Source organism: Montipora foliosa, chromosome 2 (assembly GCF_036669935.1).
Source record: "Montipora foliosa isolate CH-2021 chromosome 2, ASM3666993v2, whole genome shotgun sequence".
In the NCBI taxonomy this organism is placed as follows: Eukaryota; Metazoa; Cnidaria; class Anthozoa; order Scleractinia; family Acroporidae; genus Montipora; species Montipora foliosa.
This window is the reverse complement of record NC_090870.1, coordinates 40,479,497-40,492,641: the sequence shown is the minus strand read 5'-3', so window position 1 is coordinate 40,492,641 and position 13,145 is coordinate 40,479,497.

The window sequence follows — 13,145 nt, the reverse complement described above, 5'->3', positions numbered from 1 at the left end:
AAATAAGTGTTGAAAGCATTTCGCGAATAAGTTAAAATCCATAAAATGAGTCTGAAGTCTCTGGAATTCATTCACACATCAAGAACAAAAGGATACATTCCACAATTTTGCCGCTCAAGCTCGCTTGATTACGCCATTGTGCCAGTCCTTTAGAACCTCTCTCCAAAATATCTCACCTTTTTTCAAATGAACGCCGCCGAACTGTTGCGAGGCGTGTTCGGTGGCTACTGAAATGAATGCCCCCAGGGAGAAAACCGAGCCCTAAAGCCAGTATTTCCAGCGGATTCACCCATTTCCGAATAACACACTTAAATCGGCGTGAAATTGTAATGCTTCCACAACTCATTACTCTCTGCTAAAAGTAGCTGATAATTTTTTATCTTGTTTTCCAAATTGTCAAATTTTCTGCAACTTTCTTCTCTCGCATAGGCAATGCTTTTTTTATTTCCTCCATCTTGTTTTGCATACGTGTGATAGCATCTGATTGTATTTCAACTTGCCGTAGCAATTGCTTCATTATGTCGTTGCACTTGCAGCTATTCAGAGTTGTGATGCTTTCGTTATTTTGTTTGACTAATCACAGTAAAAGAATGTCATGATATGATTTTTTCCCTTAGATGGTCTCGCTTTTCTTTAACTGAACGTATCATAGAAAATGGGCAAGGACCTTCACTGGCCTCGCAGTTTCCAAAAGTAACATCTTGGTGTTCCAACATAAGGTGGTGTGGCACTTTGACATTCTTGCATAAATTACAATCAATGGGATATTTTTCACATATTGTGTAATGTTTCTCTTCCTGTGACGCAGAAATTGCCATGTCACAAAACTCACATTGTATCGGTCTCATAAAGCATTGCTTACTTAAATGGATAGATAAGTCTTTGTAAAATCCGCTCCATGAGCATTCCTTATGTACACAAGAAGTAACCTTGAGAGGACACTTGCTTTCGTGTTCATCCACCTGCGAAACTTCACCAACCCAACCACATTGCCTGTAACAACTGATTATTAATGTGCGGATTACTTATTATGTAGATACTGATGAAATACCGGCAGGTTCTTCATCAAAGACTCCATATACTGTACTGCATGCAAAATGACTTCACTTTTACTTAATGACTTTGTGCGTGAAGGACGTAATGGCAACAAACTTCTCAAAACTTCTAGACGCAAATTAAATAATTGTCTTTTTCCTCTGTCTTGCAACTTTTGTGGTTGCAATTCGCTTATGCTTTTGTGTTAAAAACTGTCTACTATTCATTGCAGCTGCAAACACGATGCTGACACTTCATACTAAATTACTATCAGACGACTAAACCTACTTATCCATGTTAATCATTCTTTCAGTGAAACAAAGACACCTCGTGGAATAAGCAAAAAAGACAAAAAGACAAAAAGGAAAAAATGAGATGAAAATTTAATTACCGGGTGAACTTTTTTTGTAGACTCGACACCATCATTACTACAGGATCAAGGCTTCCAGTTAAAAGAGAGATTAGAAGAACTCGATCGCTACATTTCCTGTCTCAGTGAGCTTGAGAAGCTGCAAAGCGTCCCTCGGACCCAGACCTCCCACCAAGTCACCAAAATTCGACCAAGCCTCTCTATTTTTCCCGCCGATTTTCCTTGCGGGCCACCACCACACTCCCTTATAAAATCCAAATTCGGAACCCGGACCTCCCACCCAGTCATCAATTTCCTACTGTGACTCTGCATTTTCCGCCACGTTCCATGCAGCCGACCCCCTCTACCTCTCTAAAGATTCCAAACTCGGACCCAGATCTCTGACTAAGTCAGCAACTTTCCACTGAACCTCTGAAGAACTACTTGGAACCCACTTACTTTGAATGCCTCGTAAACCCCGTTCCTCCACCTAGAACGAGCGTAGCGGTGATACAACACCATCGGGGTTAATTGTCATTTTCTGAGTTGGACCCTGTGGAAACACCTATGTGATGAAAGGAAGCATCATTTTCTTTGTCCCAATTGACTCCGAAAAGGGGGGCTCTTTCCTATTCTTCCATCTTGATGAGACGGATGGTGATATCAGATTGTTCTAGGCTACGTATTTGACATTGAACGCAATGCGTTCCGATCTCTCTTCCTCTTCTATCTGTTTGAGGCGTTTCATGAGGGGATCTATCTTTTCGTTCAACTCTTTTTCTCTTCGGTTCTCAGCGTTAGTCTCATTAACTCCCTCAGGTCGGGTTGAGCTGTCAGAAAAGTTAAAGTAGTACATGAGTAAATGAATGACCACGCCAAGCCATATTTGTTGTTGTTTACAGTGGTCATCCAGACTCTAGAACCCACTTACTTTGAACGCCTCCTACGACCACCACCACCACAGATTCCGCAAAGGCAACCCACTTCCCAAAGAAACAGGTTTCGGTGCAGTTAACTTAAACCCAACCAACCTAAGATAAAAACAAAAAAATTGTCTACAAATTTGCCTCTGTGTTTTTTTTTTTGTTTCGACAGCCCCACCCGACTGAGAGAATTGATGAGGTGAAAATTGAGAACGCAAGAGAAAGCAGAACTGAACGCGAAAATCAATCTCCTCATGAAACGCCCCAAAGAAATTGAAGAAGATAGATTAGAGAGAATCGCCACCTACACAGACGAGCAGAAAATAGAAATAGAATTACACAAGAGAATCATAGACGTGTTACACGATCTTCGTGTGCTCCCACATGAAAAAACAAACGCATTAAAACTCGATTTTCTGTGAAAGAAGATGAATGTTTCCTATTTTGGCCACGCTCGCCCCAGACTTCCCATGTCCCCTTCTATCCCGAATTCGAGATGGCCGAATAGCGATTTGTATGAAAGTGCCATTTCTCCCACTGATTACACTATCAAACTCCTTCAGACTCATGGAAATGCATACTAATGAGATGGACTGATAAAAAATTGAAATTGGCGGCAGCTCATTTGCATAAAGCTATCTCTCTCTGGGTACCATATACTATTTGTTCCAATACATTAATCTGAAATGCCGTGCAGTAGTTACAATGAGATGTGCAGAGCTTGTAATGTTTTCATGGTTACTGCACCAAGCATGGACATATTTTTTTCAAACTGTATATACATGCTCTCCATTTACAGGAGTGCTTTTCATTGAGCAAACAGGGCAAACATGATTCACACCTTCTGATGTTTTTGTTTCCTCTAATTCTTGAGAATATCACTGTCATTTACATTTGCCGCATATGTTAGGCAGCTCTGACAAACCCAACAATCCCTTGCATCTGCAGCATTCATGGTGAGATCAGCACATGGCAAATGCCACCAAGTGCTGCAACTGTCACAGGAGATACTGTCCTCCTTTGCAAAGTCACTTATTTCGTCCTCCTCCAAAACTCACTTTGTTGCACTTTGGACACAAAATGACTTGTAAAACAAGGTAATATTGTTCACAACATTAAGGCAAAATTCCATGTCAAGTTCCTCTCTTTCACAGAAAGGCGGCCCACCCTGTGTCCAAACGATGAAATACCCATGAGCGGCACCACAAACCCACATCTGGGCTTGCATTTGGGTATCATATTTGTGGGAGCGTTGAAGGCGGGGTTTTCCATTGAAATCTTCAAGAAGTCTACACAATCAAACGTGTCTTTGTCATGAATGTTTTCATTCCGTACAGTGTAAGGACACTTGGCTTCAATAATTGACAGCCCGCAACATTTGCACAAAAACAAGCCATCTGGCGAAGCTGCAAGATAAGGGTAGTCAGACTTGATAAACAACCCAGACTCTTAAAAGCCTTGGAGACCGCTGTCATGTTGGGAAGCAACATCTGCCATGAATGACTTAATGGCATCCTTTTCATGTGCATTTCCCCAATTTATCTGTGGGAGGTGAGAAACATCATCACTTCTGTTCAGTAGGTTTGAAACAAGTGAACTGTTCACAGGTTTGGCATTTTTACCGTTTCTGTTAAGAATGGTCTGTGTCATTGGGTGGAACGTATGCACGTTTGATGCAGTCACTGTCTCAATCATTTGTTAATTCCAACAAGTTATTAGCACTTTAGCCACGACTTCTATCTCCATCGTACTCTCTTTAAGAAAGAGTGGTGCTGTGTGCTCTAGAGGTTTGCCTTTCATTTCTTCTAATGACATGAAACTAAAGGCTTTCTGTGGGAGGAGTTCTACAATGCATAGGAAATTCGAATTTTGTGTAAGAGTACATGTTCCACAAAGAGGAGAAGTGGAACTAATCGTGGTTGCCCTTGCAAAGGAGAAAGGGGTTCATTGTGGTGCTGAATGCATGTGCAGATCATGAGCGAAGCCTTGCAGAAATAAGGTAAGGTTGCTGTTTCTTTATGTTTTGATTGGCTTACAACTATTACAACTGTATCAGAATGTATTTTGATCAAAAGTGGATGTGTGGTAAAATGAAATACAAAATCTACAAGATAATTTCCATTTGATTGTGGTGTTGCGTTGTGTAACTTGCAAAGTCTAGTATCTCTGGTCAACAGAGTGGGGATCAACGGAAAAGGAAACAATAGATTTATTTGTATCTGAATATTCTAGCTGCAAGACAGTTTTGTAAGCTTGTACTGGGAAGCTACAGTCGCTCAGAAGAACTGATCTCTTTAACAGCATCACTATCAGAAGTTCTACCATCAGGATCATCCTCAATATTATTATCACCATTACCATTATCATCATCATCATCATCATCAAAGTCGTGCCCACCATCACTATTCATCATCTTCAGTCTCACTCATAGTAAATGCCATTTGTTGCTTGATAACGTCTTTTGACAGTCCCTTGTCAAATGCATATCCGATATAACGCAACTGTTTCTTTTTTAGGGTGCTTATTCCCTCATAATAGAGTTCTAGTGGGCCTATGGGCTCTGCATCACTATCGGCATTATGTTGGGGTGCAATGGTTTTAATTACCACTTCACAGTTAGCCTCAATAATTTTTTGTTTTTGCCTTCCTCGTGTTTTGTTTCTGTTTACGTTTTCTTCTGTTTGGCTTTGCGCATGTACCTTTAAACTGTTGAGAGCACTTTTCTTGTAATTCTGTTAACTGACTATTAATTTTCTTCACTGTATTGTGTAGAAGGGGAATTTTCAAAGAACTTGTGGATAGCTTCTTCTTCACTTGTCAGTTTACCATTGGAACTAAAAAGTTTGCTGTCAAAAGTACTTATTTTGATATCAATGACATAGAGTTTGGCTGTTTTATTTATCCAGGGGAGGGTCATGGAATTTTAGGCCCACTCCCAAGTGAGGGTCGGAACATTTTAATTCCCTTCATTGAGAGGTTCATTTTCTTTTCATCAGTTCACTAAAAATCTCCACCACCCCACCCCCCTGCTAACTTCTGACAAGTCCCTAAATTTTACGCTGAAAACCAATATTTGCATGAATCACAAAGCAATTAGTGTGATATCGGTTTTTCGAGTGAAATTTACTTTTGAATTCACCAGTTTTTCGTTGAACCGCACAAGTTTTCAAAGAAAACAAGCACACCCTCAGTGAGTGAATGGAAAGGAAAAAAGCCATTTCAGAGTTATCTGTCAATACCCAGCAAATAGGAATCACGCTAAAAAAGAGCTTTACTGATGCACTTTATTCCACTTTATCTCTGAAAACGAGATAATTCACATTTTGATTTATTTTATTGAAACACGCCAGCTTGGCTTGGAACAAGAATCTGCAAAATAGGGCAATGCAACCAAGAAAGGACAAACACCTTTAGGTACTTTAAACAAACTTCTGAAAACACAAGCTAGTGAAATTTCCCCCTAATTTTATGAGAACTCATTTCGATTTCCTGTCACTGTTGAGGCACATCGAAAACCAGTTGGGCAAACAGATTGAAAAAGCACTTGTTCACTCGCATTTCAAATCAAAACAAACAAACAATTCAACTTTATCTTTTTGTCCAAAATAGTACATATAATTAATTCCAGCTTCATTCCTGAACAAAGGAAAAACCGATTAAACCACTTTTAAAAGATATGCATCCGTAAAAATAACAAACGGTTTAGTGCCAAGGAAAGAATTTGTGGAGTAACTTCTTCCAACAAGTATGAGCTATACTGGTATTCTGTTTTGTCATTGTTGTTCTCTTTCGCTCTCCTTTTGTTTCTGTTCTAGCCATAGGTCCTCCAGGCATCATGTAACCTTATCAGAGCTTCTAAAGATATGCTAAAATTGCAATACAGAGAAAACAGCAGCTATAAGCAAATTAAAAATAAACACTCAGCTTTAAGTTTATATCCCTTTGATGCTTGACTTGAATAACTGCGTAGCCGCCAGTGTGGACCACAGCTATCATGATATGTCAAACTGGATTGAAACCAGCGAAAAGGCGGAAAGAAAACTTTTTCGAAACCGTTTTCCACCTGAACACGAAAAGCTTTGACTGTTGACTTTGACGTACCATGGCCTTGTAGCCGAGTCAAACCACAGAAAGCGCAAGAAAAATGAAGCCTTTCTTATTTTTAGGTGAGTTAAACTAGGTTGAGGCTGCACTCCCATCGAAAACCAGTACCTGGTCAACGGTCAACTGAAAAAAAAAACAGCTGACCTGGGTGAGCTCTAAGCTTGAGCCTGCAATATGGTCACGTGATACTGGTCAGGAGAAACCTTGTTTTGACAGATGTCAATTGATCAAAACATGGATGTCCAATATCAAAGATGTATGCTGTAAACTAGCATGATACTGGTGACATTGGCATACATGGAGGTGTGGACGTACAGACGTTCATGACGTCATGGCTATAAAACCAAATTTTCTCGCATTAATTGGTTACCATATTTTCTTAACTATTGTGCTCGGCGCGCGCTGAGCTCTGCTATTATATTCGAGACTTTGAAAGGAAATTAAGAGTTGCATCCATTTTGGAAAACCTTTAAAAGCTAGACCTAAAATTTTTGCGGAGAGTGGTTTCAAATTGTTGTTCACTGTAATTCTTCTGTTAAGTTACTTAATAATGATGATAATGATAATAATTATTGCTGTTTTATGTTTTCATTTCATTCCCATATCATAAAGATACCTAAGAGGGATATGCTGCTTTTCCGAAGCTTGTTTACTGGGCAAATGGCAAATAAATAACCACTCAAAAGTTGGAGTAATTTGGCTATGGTCAGCTGACCATAGCCGCCTTATTAAAATTATTGAAATGTAATCCACATATTAACAAAATTTGTTGAATTTGTATTTGTCCCAGTAAAGGTGGGGACTAACTAACGCCAGAGCATAATTATGAAATTATTGAATCAAGATAATGAAATAATTATGCAACCCCACTCGAGGGAACAGCAGCATAACCCACAATACATGGTAAAATGATGTACCTTGCTGAAGTGCTCCAACTTTGTTGTCCTTAGATGTCAAGCTTAGAACAACTTCAGATGAATAGATTTTAGCTGGAGGGGTCGTTCCCAACCTGCTGCCCTTGCTGATCAGGGGAAGGACTACCCTGCTTTGTAATTCAACTAGTGTAACTATGTAAAAGAGACTGCAAAAAAAATTACAAATTAGGTATGTTCTAAGTCTGCTGCCCATGCTAGTCACACCGTAAACAAACCTCTATTTTAACAAGGACTTGTGAATGTAAGTGTTGCTCATAAACCTACCATAAAGCTGCAATATAACCAGCCCTCGATGTCAACCCTGCTGCCCTTGCTAATCAGAGCTGACATAAGAGGCACATACTTTTTCAGGATAATGCCCTGCTCATTAACCTGGAAATTAATTAAAGACCTATTGAATCATTGATGGGATCCTAATGTATTTCAAAAAGCATTCGATTTCCATCTACCCATGGCTCTAATCTGCCCATCAGACATCCCCTTTTCTGCTGCTTGTGAGGCTCCGCCAATGCAGAAACTATGACCTTTGTATTTGTCTGGGTTCAAATGGCAAACCTTCAGGGCAGTGAAAAGCTGATCATTGAAAAATTGTCTGGGGACAGAAATGCCGTCCAATCTCCTAAAGACTGGGCCCTCACTACGGCCTCTACGTTGTAAATAGCTCCAAAAATGTTCGACTGGACAGAAATTAGGTTGACGAGAGACAGTTAGAGAAAAAGGTCGTTGATTATAACTGTGTTTAAACTGTAAAAATTGAACCTTGATGCAAACGACCTTGTTATTCTTATCCAACAAGCTAGAAATTTGATTTAACTGAATATTATTCCCTGCATTATCGGCTGTAATTTCCCCAATTCTCGAAAAAGTGGAAAAAGCGAACAAGCACATTGCCTTAAATAAGCTTTTATCATAAAGAGAAAGAGACATGGAGTCGACTGCTTGGACTATGCTATGTAAAATAGGTAATGAGATTGGTAAACGGCAGTCTAAACGGAAATTGATCTTTCCATATCCTTTTGCACAATAACAAACACTTTCGTGGGATCTGCAAAACCAGACAATTTGTGACTGTATCCTAGAGCAGATACATATGTATTGACAGTAGATCAAGCATACCGTTTTTTGTATAAATAGGCATTGTAGTCGGCAGACGGAGTGGAAAATTATCTAGAAATTGGTGAAAAAGCTTCCATGCCCTCTTATAAGTGTGGATCGATGATGGTTGCAAGCTGGATTTAACTAAAGTAGACACTATAACCGCCAGTTCTGCGCTAGGAGATGCGGGGGGATCTCCGTGGGCGACTGAGCCATGGAAGGTGGTGCTGATTGGAAGAATTTCTCGAGCTGCAAACGAGATAAGGAATCGGCTAGACAATTCTTGGAGCCTGGCACATGTTTTGCTTTAAACAAAATATTATGTTTCAGACAGATCAACACCAACTTTCGAACAAAAATCATGAGCTGTTTATCTCTACAAGATTGCTTGTTTATGAGATGTACTGAGGACTCATTATCAGTGAAAAAGAATATACACCGATTCCTCATTTCGCCTCCCCATAAAGATAAACTTTGGACAATGGGGTAAAATTCTAAAAAGGCGATATTGAATGATGTCCATTCAACTGGCCAGGCCCCATAGCACCACCTGCCACCAAAAACAGCACCAAAAGCTAAAGCCCCTGAGGCATCCGTATATAGGTTTAAATACGTAGAATTACACCATGGATCCTCAAGAAAAGTGGATTTTCCATTAAAATTGGCAAGAAAATCCCCCCATACCCTGAAGTCTGCTTTCGCTTCCCTCTTCAGACGAATGTAATGAAAAGGGGATTTGATGCCAATTGTAACGTCTATCAGTCTGCGAAGAAATGCACGCCCTGGAACAATAACAGAACAAGCAAAATTTAAAAGCCCAACTAAAGACTGCATCTCTTTCAAAGTAACCTTTTTTCTCCTCATGAAATCTTCAATTATTTGGTTACATTTGTTAAGCTTATCTTTAGGTAATCTAGCCTCAGAACTGATAGCATCTGATTCAATTCTAACAAATGACAAAACTGTGCTGGGTCCTAATGTTTTTTCTGGTGCTATGGGAACCCCCAAATAATGACACAAATCCACAAACAATGTCATCTGTCGTTGACATAAATCATAAGCAGGAGCAACAATAAAAAAGTCGTCTAAAACATGAACTAAATGATTGATTTTCAGTTTATTACGGGCGATCCATTCTAGTGCAGAGCTAAATAATTCAAATGTCCTACACGAGCTAGAGCAGCTCATAGGCATGCACTTATCATAGTAATATTTTCCTCTCCAAAACATACCAAGGACATTATAGTCATCTGCATGTATGGGTATAACCCGAAAGGCATTTTTTATGTCTGTTTTACCCATAAAACAGTCCTTACCAACAGTTTTAATTAATTTTGAATAGCATCAGAAAATTCAGACGGGATACCGTCATTTACTGAAGAACCTTGAGGGAAGGAAATTCACCAGGTGCAGGAACAACACCAAATGGAGACCCTATAAATTGTGAAAATGGGAGTTCACTAAAGGGCCCAGCAATGCAGCCTGCTGAATTCTCCTTTTTAAGTTTGCTATCCACTATCTCCTTGTTCTCACAAGCTGACTTTAAATTATGTGAAGAACATGGAGTGCGCTGCCCTTGGAAATGAACCCTAAAACCATTTTGAAAGCCCGACACTAATCTCTCTGCAATTACAGGATCATACCCTGATAAAAGGAAACTCAATCGATCAGCTCTCACAGGAGTTGGTAAATTATCTTGAGCGTGTATTGCCGTGGGGTTGTTTATTGGGGTTTGGGATGTCTTGCTGTGCTTTGTTGTGTTGTCCCGGGGTTTGCTGTATGGTGTTAGCTGTTGGGGTTTGGCCCCGAAAGGAACAATTCGTGGGAAAATGAGACCTGTCACACTTGTGGCATTGGTGCTTGTAAGCACACCCACCGCAGTGCATCCCCTTACTGAATCTGAAACAATACCCAACAGGCTTTCTTTCTGAACGAAGTGGGGTATTTCATTGGTATCTGGCATTGTTTTGATTTGGTCGTGAAACTCCAGGGGACGGAGACTGCTGAGAGCCCATCCACAATTCCCAATGAACACAATCCCATTTAAGGAGGGGTTGGCGCAGTGGTAAGATCTCTGCCTTCCAACCCTAAGGTTCCGGGTTCTATTCCTGGTTCTGCCGAGACTGGAATATTTGGAGACCTTCTTTCCCGCTAAAGTTCACTCAGCTTTCCATCCTTCCAAGGTCGGTAAAATGAGTACCAGCATGCATGGACTGCTTAGAAGCGGCTGCAATTTGCGCCTGTATATGCTTCCAGTCTGCTGGGGGTAATTTGATCATTGTAAAGCGCCTTTGAGACCTTGTGATAAGGGCGCTATATAAATGCACCACTTTACTTTTTTTTACTTTTTTTTTTTTTTTAAAGAAGTTGGCTGAGATTGTCTCAAAAACCGAAAGTTCTCATCGTACATTCAAATGTGTCCACAAGCAGCCAAATACCTTACAACCTCCCCGTATTTCATGAGGGCAGGGGCCTCATGGGGAAATTTTTGACAATACACGCACACAAAAACATGTAAACAATGAAGCCAAGAATCTATGGGCAAAAACTTTCTAGGTTTGGAAACCGGCTCTAAACTGATTGCTGGACTACCTTGAGATGTACTGATTGAATTATTGAGATGTACTGATTGAATTATTCAATAACAGGGATATGTCAAAATATTCGTTGTTCTACCCGACAATCAACAGGGAGACTCATAGAAGTAAAACAGTGTCGAGGGTATATCTGTTTGGGGACTTTTAAAGTGCATATGACACGAAATTGTTTTCTCTTGGTTCTTGTAGTTGGATATCTATAGAAAACGACCAGAAGCCTTAAAAGTGCTGGAAAAATGTAAAAAGCATTTTTTTTTTGCTTTCAAAATATGCGCAATTTGTTTTCAAATTTGTCTGGTAATCGTGCGGCCAAAACCGCACGTGATATCGGAACATGACGTTACATTTTGTACCTCAGTGCAACATCAAATATGGCGGAAAAAGGAAAGAAACTGAAAGGAGGAAGACGCTGCGTTGCTGGTGCCCCGAATAAGACGAGCTGTGGGAATAATTCACACACAGAGGGTATTACGATGCACCAGTTTCCCACTACTGATCCGGTAGTCAGAGCACAGTGGGTTCGCTTCATGCAGAAACATCGAGTTGATTTCGGTGAGCCTGTGAATAAGTACACGTCCTTGTGTTCAGCTAGCTCACTTTGAGGAAAGTTGTTTTACGCGTAATCGGTCAATTCTGGAGAGTATGGCCGCCTCAAATGTTAGAAGAGTGCTCATAAAAGGCTCTGTACCAACCAGGGAAACGGTGTTACCGCCAGGTGCAGAAGAATTTCTTACAGAAGGAAACAAAAGAAAGGTAAAATTCAAGCTCCTTCTTAGCTTGTCAAGGTCATTTGCATTCTGTTGCATTCGACATTCAATAATGAAAAGCGTTCCCCTGCAATTATTTCCGTATTTAAAAAGAGACGCACTTGCAACATCGGCAGTTCAACCAGCTACTAAAAGGCGGAGAGGAGAGCTCCATGTGCTAGATGCTGCGACTGCATGTACTGAAACATTTACTTCTACTTCTGATGTTTCTGCATCGATGCCTTTCTGTCCTCCAGATGACATGCCTGACTGCCCTCCAGATAATGTGGAACCCGTTCAACCTCCCCCATTAGCTGCTCCTACTGCTGAATCCACCAGTCTTTCCATGTCCTCTGTTAGCCCTGTTGCAGCTACAACATTTTCAACTCCTGCCACTGCCACGGAAAAGTGCAAAGCATGTTTGGAGAAATCAAAGAAATGCAGCACTCTGACGAAAGGAAATCTTCGGTTGAGACGAAAGGTTGTCGAATTAAAGCAAACCGTGAGAGAGCTTCAGAGTGTGAGTTCATATATTCAGTCTGTTGTTTGCAATTTGTGATGATGTTTTGCTTTTGATTACATGTACTTCTCCTGAGTCATTTGCTGAGTGTACACTGCCGTACCTTTTAGGGCGCATTCGATTGACTGTATTCTGGAATAGCAATACGTGGAATAGAAGATAGAAGTCCTTCGTTTTTACTGAGATTCACATTAGAATTGTAAAACACCTGCTAAAATGCTATTTTAAACATATCTTTATTATCCTTGTTGCTTAAAAACGCTGGACATACTCTTTTAAATCAACACTCCAAGTATTCTTATTCCGGAATAGGGTCAATCGAACACACCCTTAATCTCTCTTAATATGTGTATTTTGGAACTTGATGAACTGTTGATAAAACTGTGTCACGTTTGTAGAGAGTACCAGATGAAACTGAAGAGGAGCCAGTTGAATCTGAGGAAGAGCCACATGATAGTGCTGAAAGTAATCAACCATATCCAGTGCATGCTGCAGCTACCTGTATGTCATCTGCAGACACAGAAAGTGATATTGAAGAATACAAAGATGACATTGACTACACATTTGCTTCAGCAGAGGAAAGTACAGAAAGTGAAAGCAATTTTGATGGAAACCCAGAGGACTCTTCCAACAATGAAGTCAGGTATGCATAGTTTTCCGAATGTATCCATGTAATACACTATCATACACTGGATATGTTATAAAAGAAATCATAATAAGTACCATACATACTTCGAAAGCTGTTGCAAATGTAAGTGGCAATTTTTTTACTATTCAAGTGTATTGAACCCTATGCAAGAGTTTACATTGTTTTTTTTTTACACTTTTTTTTTGTATCAAG